The sequence below is a fragment of the Diabrotica virgifera genome, chromosome 4, assembly GCF_917563875.1.
Source record: "Diabrotica virgifera virgifera chromosome 4, PGI_DIABVI_V3a".
NCBI lineage: Eukaryota > Metazoa > Arthropoda > Insecta > Coleoptera > Chrysomelidae > Diabrotica > Diabrotica virgifera.
In genome coordinates, this window is record NC_065446.1 from 113,154,589 (window position 1) to 113,180,501 (window position 25,913).

Consider the following 25,913-nt stretch of genomic DNA (forward strand, 5'->3'; position numbering starts at 1 on the left):
AAAAATCCCAGACAAATGAAGGAGAAATACCCTGTAGAAACACCAAATGCCTTTTGAAGGGAATGTTAAGTTTTTTTGTAAAATTTCATCAAAATCGGTCGGTCGGTTCTTTAGAATTCTGAGGTCTTACGATATTTTACCGTAAAATAAGGAACTATACTCGTACTCTCTTCAGTATAGAAATTACCATTTTGCTTAAAAATAATTTTTAAATAATTTACAAAATTAATATTAAAAAATAATATTGGATCGAAGACATTAATATCTACAATTATTTTATTTATTAAATATTGTAAGTACCAAAAATCCTAAATTAAATTTTCTTCCTCTATTTTGGGAATATAAAGCGCCACTGTTCTCCATTACACAAGAATTTTAGGGTATTATGTTGGCTTAACGACCTCATTTCCAACCGATTTACAGGCTCTGGTCGCTACTGAAACATCTGAGAAAAATTGGCATAAATGACGGAAAGATTTATTAACGGGAATTGCCATTCTCTAGTTTAATGTCACTTTAAAAATACTCTGGGCTAATTAGCAAAATTCATGGAAAAGTTATGTACCAGCAATTTTATTGCTGGAATCGAATTATAAGATCTTATATATTAATAATATAGGTATGCAAAGTCCGCAGATAGTGTGCTAATTTTTTTATAAACAAAATGGCGCCGACAAATCGTATTTTTGAAGATATTCTTCTTTAGGCGCGATTCCATTGAGGGTAAAATTGTACATAAATCTGCGCGCCTGCGCACACAGACAGTATGTAGTTCCTTGCTAATCTTTCAAGATAGGTGTTTATGTATCTTTATCCGTGCAAATAAGTCATTAAAAGAATATATTAGTGTTTTTAGTAAATGTATTATTTATTATAATTCTTGTGTTTTTGGATTTGTATTTCTCTGTAGAAAAATAATAAAATATTTACACTATTTGTCGCCGTGTTGGACCTCGCTGGTGTAGTTGCTAGGGCGTTAGCTCCGAGATTGGATTGACGCGGGTTCGAATTGGGCGATTCATATTTTTTTTTAATTTTGGTTGTTTTAATAAAAATTTTTTGAAAGTGGTAGATAAGAAAGTTAGTTTAATCTTTAAATAAAATACAAATAACCTATTAAGTATATTTACTTCGTTGAAATTACCTATATAATAGAAGAATATCTTCTTACGTGCGTACAAAGTACACACACACACACTTTTTTTCAATTATTGCTCTATAACTCCGAAGATTTTAACTTCAAAACATAAACTATCAAATAAAAATTCACCGCAATTAAATTCTGCATGGAGATGTGTTTTTCCCGATTTGCTTCAACGAAAATTGTCCTTGCAAAATGCGGGTTTTCCCAACAAAAACTCTAATTTTCAAATAAAGTTTTAGGTAAGTAATTATTAATCAATAATTAAATAGCTTAGTGACATCAAAGCTTTCTTGGTATGGATTGTAATTCCAGAAGCCGGTAAAAAGTAAACGAATAATTTAGCAACAATTCAATTGTTAATTAACAATTTACGATCGCAATAATAACCAAAATAATCATGATACATTGATCAAGCTTAGAATGATTAAAAAGATGAGATGCTAATTTAATATTTTAGAGACCAAGCCGTAGACTCTATTGAGTTTTATACTACGGCGTTGGCCTTTTATAAATTTGATGACCTAGCTGAGGCTCGAACCAGCGACCGCAAATCCACTAAACTTGTCGATAGACTGAGCCCCAGCCAACTGGACCGTCAAGACCGACAATTAAATAACTTGGTGAAATAAAAGCTTTCTTGGTATAGATTATAACTGCAGAAGCCGGTTAAAATTAAACGAATATTTTAGCAACAATTAAATTGTTAATTAACAATTTTCAGTCGCAATAACAACCAAAATAATCATGAGACATTGATCAAACTTAGAAAGATTATAAAGATGTGATGCTTATTTAATATTTTGTCGACAAAATATAGATTTTTCATTTTTTTGCATAATCTTTAAATGTTTAAAAAAATAGTTATAAACAAATTAATATTTCTCAAAATTTTTTTTGTTATATTCTAATTTTAAAAAATACTTAAAATGCGTATTTCAAGGGTCTTGAAAATGAATGCTTTAAAGAAATTTTCCAACCATTTGCAAAAAGGTTATGAAACAGCGAAGTAAATATACGATTTCCCCGTTGTTTATAATTCGTTTTAATTGTTTCAAAGCTTAAAAGTGAGTCTGTGGTACAATCTAATTACTCACAAAAAATATCAAATATTAGTTCCATGGTTATATTTTAATCAAAGATTAAAAATACTTTTTTTTTGTAATTTTTAGCGCGAAAGTAGGCTTGATACAGAGCCGGAGCTAAAATGTTCACTCGAAGCGCCTGACACGCAGCATACATAATACTATACTTTTATTTATTAAGTGTACGTCGCGCGGCAGTCGTCGCTTCGAGTGAAAATTTTAGCTACAGTACTGTATTAGTCTAGTTTTGAACGTGTAAATTATAAAAAAATATAATTATAATCTTTAATTAGAATATAATCATTAAACTAATAATCTCTATTTTTTGTAAATAATTAGCTTGTACTTTAAACTCACTTTTACACTTTGAAAGAATTTAAAAAAATTATAAACAACGTAGTAATCGTATGTTTAGTTTGCTGTTTCATAACTTTTTGAAGATATTCTTCTTTAGGCGCGATTCGATTGAGGGTAAAATTGTACATAAATCAGCGCGCCTGCGCACACAGAGAGTATGTAGTTCCTTGCTAATATTTCAAGATAGGTATTTATGTATCTGTATCCGTGCAAATAAGTCAATAAAAGAATATATTAGTGTTTTTAGTAAATGTATTATTTATTATAATTCTTGTGTTTTTGGATTTGTGTTTCTCTGTAGTAAAATAATAACATATTATATAGGCATAACATTTTATGTGTTGTGTAATTATATCCGAAACTTACATGTCAATTAGAAGGACCTCGCTGGTGTAGTTGGAAGGGCGTTAGCTCCGTGATTGGAATGACGCGGGTTCGAATCCTGGGCGATTCATACTTTTTTTTTATTTTTGGTTGTTTTAATAAAAAATTTTTGAAAGTGGTAGATAAGAAAGTTAGTTTAATTTTTAAATAAAATACAAATAACCCGTTAAGTATATTTACTTCGTTGAAATTACCTATATAATAGAAGAATATCTTCTTACGTGCGTACAAATTACATACACATTATTTTTTTGCAAATGGTCGCAAAAAAGTTTTAAAGCATTAATTTTCAAGATATTTGAAATACGCATTTTAACTATTTTTTAAAATTAGAATATAGTAAAAACTTTCTGAGAAAAGTTAATTTGTTTATAACTATTATTTTAACATATAAAGATTATGCAAAAAAAGAAAAAATTTATATTTTGTCGACACAATGTTAAATAGGCATCTCATCTTTATAAGATTTCAAAGTTTGATCAGTGTATAATAATTATTTTGGTTATTATTGCGACCGTAAATTATTAATTAACAATTGAATGGTTGCTAAAATATTCGTTCAATTTTCACCAGCTTCTGGAACTATAATTTAAACCAAGAAAGCTTTCAAGTCACCAAATTATTTAATTATTGGTAGATAATTACTTATCTAAAACTGTATTTGAAAATTAAAGATTTTGATGGGAAAATCCGCATTTTCCGAGGAAAATTTTCGTCGCAGCAGATCGGGAAAAACATATCTCTATGTAGAATTTAATTGCGGTGAATTTTTATTTGAGTATTTTTTTGTAAAGTTAAAATCTTCGGAGTTATAGAGGAATAATTGAAAAAAAACACGATTTTCGGGCGCCATTTTGTTTATAAAAAAAGTAGCACACTATCTGCGGACTTTGCATACCTATATTATTAATATATACAGTCATAAGCTTCGATTCCAGCAATAAAATTGCTGGTAAATAACTTTTCCCAAAAATGGCCTATTCTCCGATAATCAGCCCAGACTAAAAACGAAGTAGCAATTAAATCTTCGTTGTACACACTTGTTAATATAAGTTTCGATCAAAACTTTGTATCATTGGCTTATTAGTTTTTTAATAATCATGGAGAAAATTATGGAATATTTTTTATTACTTTATTTTAGTCAGAGGCTTATTTTTACGTAAGGAATCTATATCTGCAATAAAAAATGAGGGTTCCCATTTAAGATTTTAAAGTTGCCCACCACCCTACTTCCTGAGGGTGGGGTGAAAAGTCATGTTTGGTGTTATTCGATAGGTTTTTGAGAAATATATTTTCTATATATTTTGGTTTTTCATTTGGAAGTGTATTTCTCGAGATACTATAACCTATACTATTTACCAATAGTATCACGATAAATCGTTTTTTTCCGATTATAGCGCCATCTATCCACAACTCGAAAAAATGTCTCAATTAAAAGTTACTTACTTTTATGTAGGGAATTTAAATCTGCAATAAAAACTGGGGGTTTCTATTTACGATTTTAAAGTTCCCCACCCCACCTCTAGGGGGTGGAGTTGGGGGTGGTTCTTGGTGTCATTCGATAGATTTTTCGAAATGATTGAACATGTAATTTTCAGTTTTTCGATCCGATGTTCATTTCGCGAAATATTCGACCGTTCCGCTACTTTTGGGACACGCTGTATAAACACACATACATATTTTTCGAATTGAAAAATCATCGTTCTTCACGATTATTTATAGTGGATAAATTATTAATTTGGTAAAAGTTAATGTGTGCAATTTGATGTTTTGTGTTATGCTAAAATGGAATGAAGTGATGATTAACAGTGACTTAAATGGGTCTGTGCACGTAGTGTATGTAAACGTGCAAACTCGAAATTATTTCTGATCCGTAAATGTTTTACACGAATATCTCTAACCTCAATTTTACTCCTTTATATACGTCGGACCTATTCTTGAGTTTGCCCGGCAAGTGTGGAGTTTAGAGCTTAGTCGTGCTAAAACCTTACTTGAAAATGTTCAACGTTTAACTTCAACAAGACTAGCATTTGGTCGTGTAGGAGCTAATTTTGAAGATAAACTCTCCATGGCTCATCTAACATTTGAGCATCTACGTCTTCGAGGTTACCTAATAATGCACTTTCTATTTTAAAATATAATTTTGGAAACCTCAACACCATATTTACGCTAAATCAAGACAAACTATTAAGAGGCCATCGTTACATGTGTATAGAACGGTTACCATGTAAGGTGAGAATTGGACAACAATACTCGGAGACATTTGAAATAAACAATGGACTCAAACAGGGAGATGCACTTTCACCACAACTCTTCAACTTAGCTCTGGAGCACATAATCAGAAGTGCAAGAAATGAAAACCCGAATACAGCATTTTATCGAGAAAGACCAAACTTACTACTGGCATTTGCAGACGATATCGATCTAATAGGAAACCCACGATTAAGGATGAAGGAGACTTTCGTGAGGTTCGAGATGGAAGCAGAGAAGACAAGCCACCAAATAAACGAAAACAAGACGAAATATTATGTATATGAGCCGCAACAACCAAAGCAGAGACAGAAACGGTCAGAACATCACTATCGATTACTTTAACTTTAAGCGCGTTAGAGAATTCAAGTATGTATCTTGGAACAACAATAACTGAAGACAGTAACGGATCAAAAGAGATAAACAACAGGATACAGGCCGGCAACAGATGTCTTTTTGCCCTCCAAAACCTTATAAAATCGAAACAACTAACAAGACGTACGAAGATACAAGTCTATAAAAAAATCATACGACCCATTGTGATGTATGGAAGCGAAACGTGGACGATAACAAAGGCAAACGAAGAGAGATATGCTTGAGAAAGAAAAATCCTAAGGAAGATATTTAGTGCTTTGCTGGATGAAGCATCAGGACAATATAGGATAAGAACTAACAAAGAGTTCGAAGAACTTTATTCAGACGCCAACATCATATAAAGTCCAGAACACTCCAATGGGCAGGACACCTCAGAAGACATTCTGAACAAAGAAACGTAAGACTGGTGTGGGAGGAAGTCCCAACTGGAAGGAGACCACGCGAACGCCCTCGACTCCGGTGGAGAGATAATATAGCAGGAGACCTAAGCACTATGGGCGTGGAGAATTGGATGGAGGTTGCTTAAGACAAAACAGTGGAGGCATGTTGTCGAGGCGGCTAAAACCCACGAAGGGTGGTAACGCCACGGAGTAAGTAAGTAAGTTATAAATTAAAGAGGAAACAAGCGACAACAAGATCCAGGATGAACTTTTTACCAAACAGAATATTTAATATCTGAAAAAACTTGGATCGAGATACCATATCGGCAACTAGTGTTAACATTTTTAAAAATCGACTCGGTTGCTCATTATTTTTTAACAGGACTGAATTATTTTAGGGCGGCATTATTTATTGTTTCAGAATTATGGTGTTTTTTAATTGTAATCTTTATACAGTTGAGTCCAGGGTTCTTTATCCGTGCGTCATTAATACATGACGATATCAAACACATACTTTTCATCTATAGTCTATCCCACCCTGACTTTACAGTATAGGAAACATAGGTAATGCAGTCCATATGAGACTTTTAGAGCGGTGATGCTGATTTTATCAAAAATGATTTGTAATCGAACATTAGCGAGATTAAATTAAAACTGTTTTAGAAAGGCAATCTACAACTTCCAGGATTCATATGCGTAATAACTATAGTATAAGAATAAACTTAAACGCATACGGATCCCAAAATTTTAGATTATCTTTATAAAATAGTTTTAATTTAATCTCTCTAATGTTCGATTACAAATTCTTTTTGATATAATCGGCATCACCGCGCTAAAAACTCTCGTAAGGACTGCATTGCGTATGTTTCTTATGCTGTAAAGTCAATGTGTAACGGACTATATCATCATTGTCTTCCACGCATGAAACTAAAGACAAACCAGATACCGCCTGGTATTAAGTAAAGACACACGTTATTTTTATAAACGCTCTAGACTCAGTATATCGAAAAGAGATAGCTAAATAAAAGACGCTTGGGGACGTTTTCAGATTTTAAGTACAACTTGTGACGTATCTGATTTGTTTACTTGTCACTGTTTTGCTATTTTTTGTTCTGTTTTTGTATTTAGAAGTTATTTATGTTAAACGAACAGTTGTTTCCACAATCAATTTTATACTGGAGTTTAAAGTTTTATGCTAAGTGTATTTTATTTTGCCATTAATTTACATACAGAGTTAATCGCATTCACAGTTAAGGAATGATTTTGTTTAAGTTCTTGTAAAGTAAAGTAAATAACAAAAAGAAAATATTTTATTTTCAAATATTAATATTATAAAAAATAATCATTTTGTTGTGAATCGAAACAAGAGCAGTCTTTCTTTAGTTAGTTCAGAGAGCGCCAAAAGTGCTCTAACTAGTTTCAACTCTTGTTAAAGTTTCTTCAGAGAGCACATATTTAATTCTCTCTGAACAACTAAAATTATGGCTGTCAGCCTCGATCCACAAACGAAAAATTATATTGATATGTATGCCGTGGCGGCTAGGGATGGGAAAAACCTACCCGTTTTAAATTAAAACCGGTTTTCTACTTCGCAATAACCGGTTTTACCGGTTGTTTTTATGTCCCGGTTATAACCGGTTTTTTCTTTTTATAGTAAAAACCGGTTATTAGGTTTTTACGGTGATTAGGATTAGGGTAGGTATTATTTTGGATCCCAATCATAATTATTATTCTCAAGTAATTATTCCAAACAAAACCATAATACAAATTTTATTTTATAAATGCAGTTTTATTATAATATTTCGCTGAAAAGGTATTTGTAATCGTAATATTTACATAAGAAGTGATCTGGTTGAAGTAGACACAAACATCATCTATTTTTCACACTTGACTCTTGACGTTGAAAGTGGGTGAATGACTTTTTCTGATTACCAAAAATAATGTTCTGACTATGAATATCGAATAACCGATTACGAATACGAATCTCCAAGGATTTCCCTACGTTTTCAAAACGATACACCCATACAGGAAGTATTAAATGAGTTAAAATGTACCTATTATACAAATATAAAAACGTGTTAAAAAGAAATACATGATAATTTTTTAAGGTAGTAAAATTAAAAGATAAATTGCATTATCCAATTTATTTTTAAGTAAAATATTTATGTTGATATTATTTTTTTTTAAATCCCATTTGAAAGAGTCTGGGAAATTTTTTATAAGTTGAAATGGTTGTGTTAAATTGTATATTATTGCACTATGTATACATATTAATCTTACGCTATATTAAATTTAATAATATTTAATAAATATATAACAATAAAATAATAAATAAATATAATAATTAATAGAATAAAACGGTTTTATTAAAAATTGTGTTTTATTTATATTAATATTGATGTTCTTTCGATAGTACTAATTTTGATCATATTGATATCGAGTATCGAGTCGAGTGGATAGGTCTGGATCCCGCGTATGAAAAAAAAGTTGATTAATAGCAAGCTGAAAATTTGTTAATAGCTTAAGGGTGTCTAGTCGAATAAACTTTGATATGTGTGAACACTGGAACAGGGGTAGTTTTAATTGTGGGACAGGTTAAAAATTTGGAACGGTCACAGCACGAAAACGGCACATTTATTTTGTCTGACAGAACAGACTTAAACTCTTCGAACAGAGATTAAACTCTCATGCAAAAATCAGACTGCTATTTATCACCAAATGGGCGTTTTAATGAGTGGAACATGTAGAATATGTCAAATGACAGGAATTATGACAGGTAATAAATAGCAGTCTGATTTTTTCATGAGAGTTTAATCTCTGTTCGGAGAGTTTAATTCTGTTCTGTCGGACAAAATAAATGTGCCGTTTTCGTGCTGTGACCGTTCCAAATTTTTAACCTGTTCCACAATTAAAACTACCCCTGTTTCAGTGTTCCCATATATCAAAGTTTATTCGACTAGACACCCTTAAGCTATTAACAAATTTTCAGCTTGCTATTAATCAACTTTTTTTTCATACGCGGTATCCAGACCTAGGAGTATCGCAAACTAAAGTGCATTATAAGTGAACCATTGTAACCTATTGGATTAACCCTGCTGTCCCGCTCGATTCAACTGCACAAATGTACTGTTCGGATCAATATGACTCAACTATGTTTTACGCTCCTTAATCAAAATAAAATAAGCTAATGGAGATAAATAAAACTTTATTAACAGAATATTATGGTTAACTAAACAAAAATTATGTTATTTGTAAATTAAACCCTATTAACAAAAATAAAAGGTATTTTTCCTTTCACTAACCAAAAAAGACTAATAACAAATAATAGCTATAGTGTAGGAAACAAAGGTTGAACCTTGCAAAATGGACACAAGTCCGGTTTTATTTTTTTTCTGTTATATCAAGGGGTGCTTATTATAAGACTAACTTTTTCTGAAAAAATTTCGCCCCGGAACCTCCCTTTTCACCCCTTTAAAGGGGGTAATTTGTGGTTTTTGCGTAACGTAGCCCTTCCTGTAACTTTTACAAAAAATTTCTTTTATAGAAATATGAAGAGGACTATATTTTCTACGATTTATTTCCAACACAATCTCTCTATCATCCACCGTTTAGCAGGGGTGGCGCGCTAAATTTGACAAGTTTTTAAAAAAGATGTTTTAAAAAAATATATATTTTTCCCTAACTGTAACGGAAATTAAGAAGAAATCCTGCGGTGATTATTCACAAATAATTGACTGATTTTATGGTATAGGTTTCGCTTAAGGGTAATTGCCCTTTTTTTAATTACAGGGTGTTACATTTTAAAAAACCTCTTTTTATACCATCTGAACCGTTTATGCTAGAGTAAAAACACTTTCAGCAATTACCCATGTACTGGTGCTATTTACAAATTTGTATAATGCACCCCCATTTTTTCCCCGGAACCACCCCAAAAAAAAAAGAAAAATTAATAAATAAATTGATTTTCTTGGAATGCTTCACACACAATGCCCTTTATTAATATGCTTCATATATCATTTTGTGGACGTTATTATTACCCATGCATGGACACCAAAAGCAATTTCCTAGTGCAACCCCTGTAGCAAAAAAAAAAAAATAAAATGGGGGGTTGAAAATTTTTTTTTGTTTTTTGCTTTTTGATACATATGGGCATATGCTTCATCAATAGTGCTTTTCAAAAATATATATGGTTATTGCAACATCTCTGCGAAAACCACCCCTATCCTTGAAAATATACTGCAGAAACTACCCCTATCCCTTGGCGAGCATGTTTTTACGATTTTCTCATTACCTATGTATTCTTTTTAAACAAAACTTATACAAGGCTAAAGACCACTATTTACTCTAAAAATTATGTCCTATTCATTTTTTCGTATAAGCAACCGTTACGGCACAGTGGCGCCGTAAACCTCATATATGCTTTGGCGGGCTCCAGTTTTTGTTTTTTTTTTCGTCATCTGTTCGTTTTATTGATAAAGTACTTATGCAAAATAAAACAATACAGTGTAACCTACAAATTATGACTTATGCACATTTTACATTCTTTGCTCCCCAAAGCCACAGTGTAAACAAATTTTTGCATATTTTCGCCACCTACATGCATTTTATTGCATTAATGCTACCTTAACAGCACAATATTTACCCTTAGGTGGTCGCTACGCAGTGGCGGATCCAGGGAGGGGTGATGGGGGTGATCATCTCCCCCCCCTCTCAAACCAAGTGATATTATATTCAAAGATTATAAAAATATTCATTTATTTTTATAGAAATTTAACCAATTGGCACCCCCCTCTTAACGATGCTGGATCCGCCACTGTCGCTAAAGCATAAAAAGTCATTCTTATAAAAATAATATTAATATAATATAAGTATTTCTATAAAAATAAATGAATATTTTTATAATCTTCAAATATAATATCACTTGGTTTGAGAGGGGTGGGGGTGATCGCCCCCATCACCCCTCCCTGGATCCGCCACTGCTCAGCGACCACTTAGGGGTGAATATTGTGCTATTAAGGTAGCATTAACGCAATAATATGCGTGTAGGTGGCGAAAATATGAAATAATTTATTTTGGGCCACCACTGTAGCTTTGGGGAGCAAAGAATGTAAAATATGCATAGGTCATGATTTGTAGGTTACACTGTGTTGTTTTATTTTACATCAGTACTTTATCAATAAAACAAACAGATGACCAAAAAATAAACAAAAACTGGAGCCCGTCAAAGCATATATGAGGTTTACGGCGCCACTGTGCCGTAACGGTTGCTTAAACAAAAAAAATGAATAGGACCTAATTCTTAGAGTAAATAGTGGTCTTTAACCTTGTATAAGTTTTGTTTAAAAAAAATGAATAGGTAATGAGAAGATCGTAAAAACATGCTGGATAAGGTATAGGGGTAGTTTCTGCAGTATATTTTCAAGGATAGGGGTGGTTTGCGCAGGGATGTTGCAATAACCATATATATTTTTGAAAAGCACTATTGATGAAGCATATGCCCATAAGGATCAAAAAGCAAAAAACAAAAAAAAAAATTCAATCCCCCATTTTATTTATTGTTTTTGGCTACCGGGGTTGCACTAGGAAATCACTTTTAGTGTCCATGCATGGGTAATAATAACTAGCACAAAATGATATATGAAGCATATTATTGAAGGGCATTGTGTGTGAAGGATTCCAAGAAAATCACTTTATTTATTAATTCTTCTTTTTTTTGGGTGGTTCCGGGGAAAAAATGGGGGTGAATTATACAAATTTGTAAATAACACCAGTACATGGGTAATCGCTGAAAGTCTTTTTACTCTAGCATAAACGGTTCAGATGGTATAAAAAGGGGTTTTTTAAAATGTAACACCCTGTAATTAAAAAAAGGGCAATTACCCTTAAGTGAAACCTATACCAAAAAATCAACCATCTATTTGTAAATAATCTCCGAAGCATTTCTTTTTAATTTCCGTTACAGTTAGGGAAAAATATATATTTTTTAGAAACATCTTTTTTAAAAACTTGTCAACTTTGGGGCGCTACCCTTGCTAAACGGTGGATGATAGAGAGATGCTGTCGGAAATAAATCGTAGAAAATATAGTCCTCTTCATATTTCTATAAAAGAAATTTTTTGTGAAAGGTACAGGAAAGGCTACGTTCTGCAAAAACCATAAATTACCCCCTTTAAAGGGGTGAAAAGGGGGGTTCCGGGGCGAATTTTTTTCAGAAAAAGTTAGTCTTATAATAAGAACCCCTTGATATGCCAGAAAAAAAATAAAACCGGACTTGTGTCCATTTTGCAAGGTTCAACCTCTGTTTCCTACACTACTAGGTACAAAAATTTAATTCAGTTTGCAACTGGGACAGTAATAAAAAGAATGGGTTTTACAAATTGTTCATGTATATTTTAAAACATAATAATTACTCTTAGTTAGATTGTCCATAGACGGTTCACTAGCATTTCCATCTTGTCTATTCGCTTCTGCTCGTGTCCTTTTTACCACTCTTTGTGAGCCTTTAGTTATTGGTATATTTCTTCTGGAAACGATTACTGGTTTCCCCAATGTTTTTCCCAATTTCTCAAGAAAAATTCGCCTTTTTGCCAGTTTATTGCTATTCCATTGGAGATTTATTGATGTCCATAAAATGAACGCGTGGTAGGCAGAAATGTCCAGCAGATTATAGAAAACAATCATTGGCCAGCGTCTTGTCTTCTTCTTACATGTATATGTGCCAATAAGTTCATCTAGAGTATCCACTGCTCCCTTATTGGAATTCTAATCTAAAATATTTTCGGGCTTTTTTCATTTGATGAAAGTGATACATGTTGCATTGACTCATGATGTAAACTACTCATAAGAACAACATTTTTATTATTTTTAGATTAATATTGTCAACAACAATGGTATCTTGCGTGAAGCAAAAAAAGACAAATTTTGAACTTCTTTATTCACGATTTTTTGCTGGAAGCTCCGGTTTATTTTTCTTATAGTCCCCGCATTGTACTTTTTTTAGAAGAAATTTTCCTAAATTTTATGATGTAAAAAAGTTATCACAATTTTATTATATACTTTCCTGTACTTTTAGATCGGCAATTTTAGAGCATAAAAAGTTTTAATATTCATAAGTACATAAAGCCCAAATTTTTGTACCATATTTCGCTGGCTGGCTTGGAATGTACTGCTTGAAGGGAGAGCGGCCTCCAAAGGCAACGAATTGCTCATCAACAGTAACATCAGGGTTAAAAAATGTCGGTAAGTGATCTACCCATTTTTCCCAAATTTCACGTATGGCAGCAAGTTTATCAGAACGTCTCCTAATCTGTCGCCTGCCTTTTTAGTAGTTTTGTTATCAAAACATATTACTTGCGAACTTTTTGTAACTACCTCAAGGGACAATGTTGATTGAAATATACTACGACCCGTTTCTTCATTCCATAAACTTTTAGTTGATTCACCATGGGACTTTTGGGAACAGTTAGTTCCAAAAGCACGCTGTCCTTCCATGTGGGTCATATTTATAATTTGGTTTGCAACTATGTTTGCAACATCGTCCAGCTATACTACAATTTTTTTACAAGTTCTAGCTTGCAGAAACCTATTTTTATTTACAGACGTACCCGACTGACAAACACTGTTAGAAAATATAGAATATACTGCTAACTAAACGTAAATACACAGGTTCACAGGTAATTTTTAACGGTTTAAATACGCGGGTCATATTGATCCGAAGGACCCTAGGTAACAATTTAAACTGTATCAAAAAATCAGGAAGTTGACTGTTTATCTGATATGCAATTTAAAGACCTCATATTAGGTAATAAAGTCACGAAACATCAAATCGTTACGCCACGCAATAATTTGTAAAATAAGAAAACAAATTTTTTTTTGGGTCAAATGGACCCGAACAGGACAGCAGGGTTAAAAAAAAACCGCAAACCGGTTTTCCAAAAACCGCCATTCCTAATGGCGGCATCTGCTGAAGGCTAACGAAAGTTTTACTTTTAATATTAACAATACCAAAAATAAAATTTTATCAGAACTAATCCTTTGGTTACACCATTCGTGGCTTTTAAAATTTGAAAGCCAACGGATTGCCGGAGCTAAGAAGGCCGAGGGAGATCTATCAAGTTGCATCTCACAACTCGCCTGTCCAGCAAGGTAAAATTCCAACAAATAGTAATTCCCTGTACTCAGAAAAGGAGTAAGACTAATAAAAATAATAAATAATCCTTTCGTTGTGAATCAAAACAAGAGCAGTTTTTCTTTAGTTAGTTCAGAGAGCTCCAAAAGTGCTCTAACTAGTTTCAACTCTTGTTAGAGTTTCTTCAGAGAGCATATATTTGATTCTCTGTGAACAACTAAAATTATGGCTGTCAGCCTCGATCCACAAACGAAAGATAATCATGATATGGATGTCGTGGCGGCATCTGCTAAAGACTAACGAAAGTTTTACTTTTAACATTAACAATATCAAAAATAAAACTTTATCAGGACTAATCTTCTGGTTACACCATTTGTGGCTTCTAAAATTTGCAAGCCAACGAATCGTCGGAGCAAAGAAAGCCGAGGGAGATCTAACAAGTTGCATCTCACAACTCGTCAATATTATAACAAATATTTTTAATACCACTAATGATATTAAAAGAATTTATTAAGCTACTTTAAATGTAGTTGTAATTCGGCACCAACATTTTAAGTTCTATTTATTTGATAACGTCAAATTTTATAATATAATCCGTGATCGGAGTAGTGCCCACTTTCTTTAACTTGCTGTTGCGTGGAATAGATTTCCGACTTATTTCGTATGCTTTAAATGATGACGCATTGGTAAAGAATCATGTACTTTGTAATTGTAATTGTAATTTTTATTGGTTTTACACCGATATTTTTCTTTCTTTTGGATATAATAGGAGCTTTATAGCACTGAATTGATTTAGGGCGGCATTATTTATTGTTTTAGTATTTTGTTTGATGTTTGTTAATTGTAACTTTATTCTTAATTTGTATTAGTTGTTTATTGATCATATTTTTCTTTGTTTTTGGGCATCATAGGAGCTCGCTCCTCTGCCCTTGTTGGTTTTATAATAATAAATAATAGCAACAATATTATTACAGTGGTATTGTTAAAGAGGAATATGCAGTTCATTTATTAAGTATGAAAATCCTTATAGAACGAACAAATGAATACAACATTCCTCTATATGTAGCGTTCATAGATTTCGAAAAGGCTTTTGACAGTGTCGAACATTGGGCAGTGAAAAGTTCTTTGATTAACAGCAGAATTGACCACAGATATACAGACCTAATAGCCAATATATATAAAGATCCCACAACAACAATTAAAGTATACGAAGGAACACAATCAATTCAAATAAATAGAGGCGTAAGACAGGGTGACACAATATCACCGAAACTTTTCAATCAGGTTCTGGAAGATATCTTTAAAAGATTAGAATGGGAAGAAAAAGGTATAAAAATTTGTGGACAACGCTTCAACCATCTAAGGTACGCCGATGACATCGTATTGATAACCGATAAAAAAGAAGAATTGTTTGAAATGATGAAAGAACTGGACATAGAAGCCGGAAATATAGGCCTTAATATGAATTACAGCAAGACCAAAATCATAACAAATACAGATGAGGACATCACAATGAGGATCGGACAAGATGAAATAGAACAAGTTCACGATTATATATATCTGGGTCAAATTATAAAACTTAACAAGGAAAACCAAACAGCAGAGATCAAAAGACGAGTTAGACTGGCATGGGCGGCATTTGGAAAACTAAGCTACATCCTTAAAAACAAAAGATATCCACAACATCTTAAGACCAAGGTATACAATCAATGCGTACTCCCTGTTCTCACTTACGGTTCCCAAACTTGGACGTTTACAAAAGCAAACATGGACAAGATCATAAAGACGCAAAGAGCAATGGAAAGGCAAATGTTGCACATAAAACTATTGGATAAAAAGAGAAACGAGTGGATAAGAGAGAAAACCAAAGTTAGGGATGTTAGACAAGAAGTTGCAAAGTTGAAATGGAGATTTGCCGGACACACTATAAGACAAAAGGAAGACCGATGGAACAAAATTCTCATAAATTGGAGACCGTGGCAATATAAACGAAGCAGAGGAAGACCACAAATGAGATGGGCAGATGATGTCAAGAAGCACGTGGGCTCTAGGTGGATAACTGTAGCGACAGACAGAGAAGAATGGAAAAGGATTGGGGAGGCCTATGTCCAAAGATGGACCGAAGAAGGCTAATTAGATAGATAGATTGTTAAAGAATCAGGCTATAACATGTTAAAAAAATTACTTAAATTAGCTAACAGGTTTAGGAAATATGAGACATCAAAAATGACCAAATTTTTAAGTGGGCCGATTTCTATGCACGTAAGTTTATAAAAGACACACGCAATAACTATACAGGGTGTCCCCGAAAATAGTGCGTGCCTTAAAGGTATAGGTAGAAGGCACAATGTAGAACAAAAAAGTCTTATAACATTTTTTTTCTAAATTCATCCGTTTGACCAAAAAACGAAAATACATTTTGATATGCAAATTGAAGTCTGGCAACAATGCGCAACTCAAAATTCTAAAGATTAAAAAAAAGGTTTGTAGGTCAGTTGCATCTGGTAGGTAAAATAATGTAAATATCAACAAAACCCATATCCATTATTTTGCAGGTAGGTACCTACGAAGTCAACAACCTCAAAAATCACACCTCAAATAGTAAATAAACAAGGGGTTTTTAGGTTAAATTTCCACAGTCACAGCAAGTTCTTCTAGGCTACGTTGCCATGGCATTCAAATTTATGAAAATAAAAATTCACTCATATGGGGAACAACGTAATTTTTTTCTTGGAAACGGTTAACTTTAGAAAACGATGTTATAGAACATTTTTGTTCTAAATTGTGTATTATATCTATACCTTTAAGGAACGCACTATTTTAGGGGACGCCCTGTATAAAATAAACCAGAGTTGTAACTCTAAGTCGGTGGTCCCCAATAGACGCTGTAGGTTGTGTACAGCGTCATACCGTAGGAAAATTGTCCATTTTCGTTGCTTTTAATAAACTTTGAGGACAAAAACTATCTTACAACCAAAAATATTAAGTTAAAAAAGGGTAATTCTAAAACCAATTTCAATTACGGAGTGAATTGGTATGACCACTGCCTTAGCTGGTTGTCTAAAATAGACGCTGTATGCTCCGTAAAGCGTGTATTGGGGACCACAGCCTAAAACTAACGCAGCGTCCTCCCCATCGATGACAGTGGCCAGCCACTATCGCCAATCCTCGCTACTGAGGCGTCCCTTATATACATTTTTCACAGTTGATTACTGTGAGTGTATAGAGAAACATACTTCGGTCGGTCAAGCGAAACGTATAACAGGGGTTACTGAGAGGATATCAAAGTTGCTTTCCTACGAAGGTAATTATTTCCATTTACTAAGGCTGAAAATCAGTACACACATTCTAAATTAAATATAAATAAAAGTTGTTATAGTCGGTCAGCTGTATGACGGGACAGAGCCGGTCGGTCGTCCCCAATAATCGATTGAGATATTGAAGCATTTTGGCTCGCAATTTTTTCGTCCCTCATGGATTTACTTGAAATTTTCGCAGAAGGTAGGGAATAGTCTAAGGTTAATTTTCTATATCATGTAGCTATCATACGCTACAACCTTGGGGGTGGTTTCCACCCCATCTCGGGGGTGGGAATTCTTTATTACATTTTAATCACGCAATTCGATGGAAAAAGTGATTCTAAGAAAAAAATGTTTTTTAAATTTTCTTTGGAAAACTAATATTTTTCGAGATATTGGCGCTTGAAAATAACAGTTTTTCGACGAAAAAATCGACTTTTTTAGAGGGTTTTTTGAGAATACCTCGAAAATATGCATTTAATCAAAAAAACTGTAGACACCAAAATTGTATCCTTTAGGTACACAAATCAAATTTTTTTCCAATAATATCTTTAAGACCAATACAAACCGAGATACGGCATGTTAAAAGTTAGCTTTTTTCGTCAAAAGCATAATTTGAAATATTCAAAGCCAAATAATGGGAAAAATTTGCATTTTTCGAGGAAAACTTAAATAATCTTTTTTCAAGTATATAATTAGACCTTTCAAAAAAAATAATAAAAAGTTTCTAGCATGAAAATTAAACGACTTATAATCAAAAAAATGTCGGTACCTGCTTTTCGCTACGAAAAATTCATTGAATATAATCCCCTAACTCCCTAATTCAAAATTGGTCTTCACCTTTCTGTACTTCCTTTTATATTTACATTATCAATACACTCAAGGAGTTTGACCTATTTAAAATGCCTAATTTTGGAAAAATATTATATCTCACTGTGTACTGATTTTCAGCCTTAGTAAATGGATTTAATTACCTTCGTAGGAAAGCAACTTTGATACCCTCTCAATAATGAGACCCCTCGACAATAGTTTTGTAGGATTTTTAAAGAGCTATAAGACTGTCTAAATTAGATTCCGTAAGATGCCTTAGTTTTTAATTGGGGCGGGTTTAAAAGGCTCGAATAAGGGGGTGTTTGCTGGTAAATAGAGGTTTTAAACAGCTATATCTGGCTAACTATTCACTGTAATGAAAATCTATGCACAGAGTAATTTTAGTCATTAAAGAAGCTACAAGTTAGTAGTTTATAATTTTTTTCATATCTTCAGTATTTTCGGAGATATTTTGAAGTAAATGGTGAAAAATACCAAATTGCAAAAAATCAATTTTTTTTTAAATCCAATTTTTCCAAAATTAGGCACTTTAAATAGGTCAAACTCCTTGAGTGTATTGATAATGTAAATATAAAAGGAACTACAGAAAGGTGAAGACCAAATTTGAATTAGGAAGGTAGTTAGGTGGTTGTTTTCACTGATTTTTTCGTAGAGAAAAGCAGGTACCGACATTTTTTGTAAGTCGCTAATTTTCATGTTAGAAACTTTTTATTATTTTTTTTTGAAAGGTCTAATTGTATACTTGAAAAAAGATTATTTAAGTTTTCCTCGAAAAATGCAAATTTTTCCCATTATTTGGCTTTGAATAATTCAAATTGTGCATTTGACGAAAAAAGCTTACCTTTAACATGCCGTATCTCGGTTTGTATTGGTCTTAAACATATTGTAGGAAAAGAATTTGGTTTGTGTTACTAAAAGATATAATTTCCATATTACACTTTTTTTTTATTTAATGCATATTTTTCGAGGTATTCTCAAAAAACCCTCTGAAAAAGTCGATTTTTTCGTCGAAAAACTGTTATTTTCAAGCGCGAATAACTCGAAAAATATTAGTTTTACGAAGAAAATGTAACAAACATTTTTTTCTCAGAACCACTTTTTCCATCGAATTACATGGTTAGAATGTAATAACAAATTCCCACCCCCGAGATGGGGTGGTAACCACCCCTAAGGTTTTAGCGTATGAAGGCGGCATGATATATAAAATGATCCTTGGACTATTCCCTACCTTCTGTGAAAATTTCAAGTAAATCCATGGGGGACGAAAAAATTGCGAGCCAAAATGCTTAATTTCCTCAATTGAATATTGGGGCTGACCGACCGGCTCTGTCCCGTCATACTGCTGACCGACTATAATAACTTTTATTTATATTTAATTTAGAATGTGTGTACTGATTTTCAGCCTTAGTAAATGGAAATAATTACTTTCGTACGAAAGCAACTTTGATACCCTCTCAGTAACCCCTGTTCTACGTTTCGCTTGACCGACCGCAGTATATTTCTCTACACACTCACTGTAATCAACTGTGAAAAATCTAGCTTTAGTAAATTCAAATAGATTTTTCAGCGCTGCCTCTTGGTCTATTACAAAATCATTGAGCTATAAAATCGCCTATTTAAGCCACTTTGTTGATCCACTCAGTAACGCTGCAGAGCGGCTCGTCTGTTTCGGTTCTTAATGAAACGATATCTCACTTCAATTTGATCCAAACCTGTGTTTCAGGGCAGAAATAATTTCATAATTTATTTACCTCAACTCAATACCTCAATAACTTAATACTAACATGCTGGTGACCACACAGTGTCAATATTGCTTCGCCAAAAAAACATATCTTTTTAACGAAGTTCTCGTCAGTTACAATTTTATTTATAGTTACCTTCCTAAACTATAATCTATGGTTGTAGTCATCTTTATTTAACTATTCCTTCCAGCAACTGGTTTTTGTAGGGTTTATGTGAATTTTTGTGTAATACATGCAAGACCGAAGAAGAACTTACATCATGTATTTGTGCAACTGTGCGTGACGATGTATGTAAATTGTTCATGTTCATTTGAACATGTTCAAAAATCAAATTTTATGCGAAAATGCAAAAAATTAATTTAGATGATATAGTCGGTTCGCTAAACTCAGGCACAACTGGGTAGTGATTTTAGTAGGTATTTTTTTTGTTTTGTAAGTTCCTGCATTACATCAGGCGACATGCCAGACTGGAATGTACAAAATTATCACTACCAAACTCAAGCTGTCTAGCGGAGCTGACATTCTGCTAGATTTTTCCACAAAATCACAATACAAAGTTGGCGTTTAAAAGTTGGACATAAACAGATGACAAAAAATTTACATGATATTTACATATTATGTAGATAATGTAAAAGAAACAGACACTCATTGTTTGGTTGGAGGGAAGGGTGTGGTTGGAGCTGGAAGTGCAGTCAACTCCTCATGGTGAGTTCTGGGTTGTTTAGATATTGTCAGACAATATTTAACCCGGGAGTAGTCGCGCTCACTTCTGTAACGTCGATAGTCGCGTGTGAGATTCTATCTCAAAATACGAATTTAAAACAAATTTTTATTTTGTACTATTTTTATCTACTTTTTATATTGAAAATATATATTTCTAACAATTTTATTAAAAAAACCTGTGTTAACGGCCACCTGCCAACATCGTCCACCTGTCCTGACGGCCAGTTTAAAAATTTCCCAAACCAATTATATGTAGACTACAAAAACTGGCAATACCGTCCACCTTTCTATATCGGCCAATAGTTCTTTCGTTTTTAGTGGCCGTTACTGACAAATATTACTGTACAGTAAAACCTGTGTCAACGGCCACCTGCCAACATCGGCCACCTGTCCTAACGGCCAGTTTAAAAATTTCCCAAACCAATTATATGTAGACTACAAAAACTGGCAATAGAGGCCACCTTTCTATATCGGCCACCTTTCTATATCGGCCAATAGTTCTTTCATTATTAGTGGCCGTTACTGACAGGTTTTACTGTATTACGAAAAAGGATGAAATGTGAGATTCTATCTAACGGCGCGACTACTCGCGGGTTAAAGCTAATTGGCTCTCCCCAAAGCCATAAATTCCACAAAAAGAAGAAGAAGAAAAAAAATTCCTACGCATTACTACACCCTTCCTCGAGGCACTTACGAAATTTTTTCAAAATTGCAAAATTTTTCATCAAGTTATCGCGAAAAAGGATAAAAATTGAGATTCTATCTCACCGCGCGACTACTCGCGGGTTAAACAAGCGAAGAGCTGCACAATGTAACAGAAAAATTAGATAACCAACTAAATGTTTTTTAGTTTATGAAAATTATTAAAAATTTCAAATTTTTATAGATTTTGATTGACCTTGCTAAATCGGAAGATATTCGGTAAATGTGTAAAACTATTTTTTTTTATTATTCAGTTATGTAAACTGTAAATAAATTTTACTATAGCGATAAGTAAAACGTACATGGAGGATAAATAAAAATGTTTTTAAAAAAATGGTTAATTTTTTTTTATAACATTTAGGCCCGTTGCCGGATCATAAGATAAAGTCCGATTCGAATAAATTTTGTTTTGTTTTTCTTGTAATTACCAATCGCAACTTTTCCGCTCTACAACGCCACGGAATTATCAACTTGACTTTTTTCGCACCACTCTAGTAATTGCGAATGTGGATACTACCCATTATTTTGATAAAATACCTGTTTGATAAATAATATGGTCATATATATAGTCCTACTAAAAGGTCTATAGTTTATTTATCCATCAGTTTAAAAAACTCAGTTGGGATTTAATCCGGACCTGTATCATTTTTCCCTTTTGTCTGTTTTAATGCGTATTGAACTTCCTATTTTAAAGTTTTTAGTTCCTATTCTTCAGATTCCTCAACTATGATTTTTTGTCTGTCACCACCGAATAGTTCTTTACATATTATTCTGCCGATCTGTTTAATTTTTATTTTATATCTGTGAGAATGTTACCGTTCGAGTCTTTTATAACATGTATATTATTTTATTTTCCCGACGTCATTTACTTCACTTTCTAAAAAATATTGAAACTATCATATTTCTTCCCATATTCCCCAATTTCGTTACACTGACCAGTTAACCATCTTTCTTATGCAATTATTATGTCTTTTATAATCCTGCTCTTTCACGATTTGTATTTTGTAATATATTTGTTTTTATATTTTCTTGTAATACCTACCCTACTATTTTAAAGCGAGCAACGATATCTGAAACAATGGCTTCCGTATTAGCACACACTCCAACGATTTTGCCCTATCAGCATCTGTAAAATAGACAAAATAACTTTGAACGTATTAGTATCTATACGAACACAAAGTTTGCCTCCCTGGGGCAAATCGAGTCGACTTTATTTACACAACTGCGTAGTTAATCCCTCGAAATAGACACCACCCTCGGCAACGAAGTAAAATGCATGTGCACTTGTAATACAAACTCACAACAACTACTATTCATGCCAATGCTGCTGTAAGCCGTATTCGCGCTGTACAACCTGAAAATATTCAGAGTAAGTTCGGGATTAGTCTCCAAGGCGCAGGCGTTAACGTAAACTTATCCTGGACATGTTCAGGGTTTTTCGCTCTCGGATTCGTAATGTAATGAAGGGTTGCATACATTAAGGTTAGAGAAGGAAGCCTTTTCTTGTCCCTTTCTTATTTCGAAATCAATGTCAACAAAAAATGCAAATGCAACAAATTTGTAAGTCAACAATAACAAAGCAACTAGAAAGATAATAACAGCAACAGGCAAACGCAATGGATTAACTTTCTATTAAATGCCTTTCTTAGAAGTTAGAAATTTGATTAGCGTCTTTTATTTCGACAATATAATTTGGTATTTCCACGCCAAAATCCGGCTTAAATTTTTGTAGAGAGTAAAAGATTGTTGAGTTGCTTGGAAATTGCAGCTTGTTATTAAGATATAAAAATTACCTTTAACTTTCAGGGGGTTAAACATTATCTGAAGGAAGGAATAATTTAGTAAAATAATCATTTCCAATTTTGATATATTGAATTTGATAGGTTGTTGTATTGTGTTGTGGTTTATTACACCACAAAAATAATGAAATATTACAAGACACAAGAAATAGTTTCAGAATAAGTTTGATGTGTTGTTAATGTTTCATTATATTCAATAAGAGACTAATTTAACTCAAATTAATCTGAAAAATAAATCACATTAATATGTAGGTACTTATAAGCTCATCTGGATAGAAGAAATTGAGTAAAAACATAGTACAATTTATTGTAATACTACTGTAATAGATAACTAATTATATCGAATACGAAGAATGAAAAGTTATAAGATAATAATACTAGAAAAGGTACCTACTTATTTATAAACATACTAAATGAAAAACATTGACAAAAACAACTAAAAAAGCTTTAATATAAAAAATATTAAAATTTGTTTGAATAATATTTAAATGACACAATACTTTACATAATTTCAAAACGTTAAAAACCAGAATCTACAACGACAATTTGTTTACAATATTTTAGGTTAAGAATTGGAGGTGGAGGGAATAAGAACAGAATGGTCAGAATGTCAAGAAATTATTCCCAAATATTATGTGCGCTTGCGCCACCCTGTGCGAACTTAAAATCCGAAACAAAATCCTCGAACGTCGAGAGCGTATCCCTGACACGTTCAGGATCTTTTTTCTGTACTGCGCGAACACCGAATTAAAAATCCGGAGGGTATTCAGAGGGAAAAATTCGACCTCCCCGAACGCTCAATTTTGTAATGAGCAGGCGTTCTCCCTCTGGGTACGTTCAGGTTGTTCAGCGCGAATAGAGCTATAATAAAAGCTTATGTTTTAGTTATGTTGTAAGCGGTATTGGGCTGTATTGTTTATGTAAACTTAATCAATTTTGAATCCAAAGTTTTCTATTTGGAGAAGGTAGATGTGATGAAGCAACACAAATATCTGTAAACGCTATATCTATCTGTTGCTTTACACTTTCACCCACTTAGAAATGGATTTTGTTAATAGACTACAATTACATGAAGTTACATAATATATGTGAACTCAAATACGTGGAAGAAAATACGTAAATATAAAGTATAATATAAAGGACACAAGCAAATATAAAGTTGATGACATGGACAGAAAGACACCAAAAAGGAGCAACATAATAACAAACAAAGTGAAGGCTATTTTAAAAATCGCAATATGGAATGCAAGAAATATAAATGGAAAAGAACTAGAACTGGAGAAAGAAATAGAAGATAAGAAGATTGAAGCAGTAGCAACAGAAACAAAAAGATACGGAAAAGGAACCAGAATATTGGAAAATGGAAACTTACTAATATACAGTGGAGTAGAAGGGAAAAAGAGAGCTCTGACAGGAATAGCATAAAGAAAAATAGCATCAATAAAGTACGGCATTAGGTATATACTGCGAGGCATAAGTTAGGAATATAGAAAATGATGCTCATTTTCATAGTTAATATTTTCGTGGACAGATTAGCGGATTTTATTAATTTTTTTTAATATATTAGATTTTTCTTTAGTATTGACACAGTTGGGTGAATGTTTACTCAAACTTCTTTTTGTACTTATACCGGGTGGAAGAAAAGAAATGTTTTCCTTATGTTAAGCTTGAGACACCCTGTAGGGAGAACGAGGTACAAATGTGAGTATACATCAGAATCGTATTATTGTAGTCTCATGTTCTGTGAACATTTTTTTATGTCCCTTATATCTTTCTTTTTCTTCTTGTAGTTCCTTCTTCTATCGGAGGTTGGCTATCATCACAGCTATTCGTACCTTATTGGCAACAGCTTTGAAAAGATCTACTGAGCTGCAACTATACCACTCTCTTAAGTTTCTCAGCCAGGAAATTCTTCTTCTACCTATGGATCTTTTGCCCTTAAATCTACCCTGCATTATGAGACTTAATATCTCATATTTCGCACCTCTAGTAATGTGGCCCAAATATTCCAACTTTCTTGTTTTTATGTTCTTTATCACCGCGCAATCCTTTTGTAGCCTTCTTAACACTTCTGCATTCGTAACTCGTCGTTGTAATGCTTCCAACTTCTTTAAGTGGTCTACTTTTAATGTCCAGCTTTCCATTCCATACAACAGAGTCGAGAACACGTCGCATCTTAAGGCTCTTATTCTCAGCTCCAGAGGTAGGTCTCGATTAACAAACATTTTTTTCATTTTTATAAAAATGCTTTTCTTGCAATTTCGATGCGTGTCATGATTTCTCTACCTTGGTCGTTGTTTTCTGTTATCTAGGTTCCCAGATATTTGTAGTTATTCACTCTTTCTTCTTGCTTTCCCTCAATATCTAGACTTCGTACTGTGTGTTGCTTAGAAATAATCATGAACTTGGTTTTCTTAACGTACATTTATAGTCCATATTTTATACTGACTTGATGTAATCCATTTACTAATCGTTGCAGTGCTTCTAGACTGTCTGCAAAAATAGAGGTGTCGTCTGCGAATCTTATGTTGTTCAAGATTTTTTCGTTTATTAATATAGCCTGTTCTGCCTCTGATACTGCTTCCTTAAAAATAGCTTCGCTGTACAAATTGAATAACAATGGAGACAACACGCAACCCTGTCTAACATCTCTTTTGATTTCTATTGTTTCCGTTTCGATATTTTCGATTTTAACCTTTGCTTTTTGGTTCCTGTAA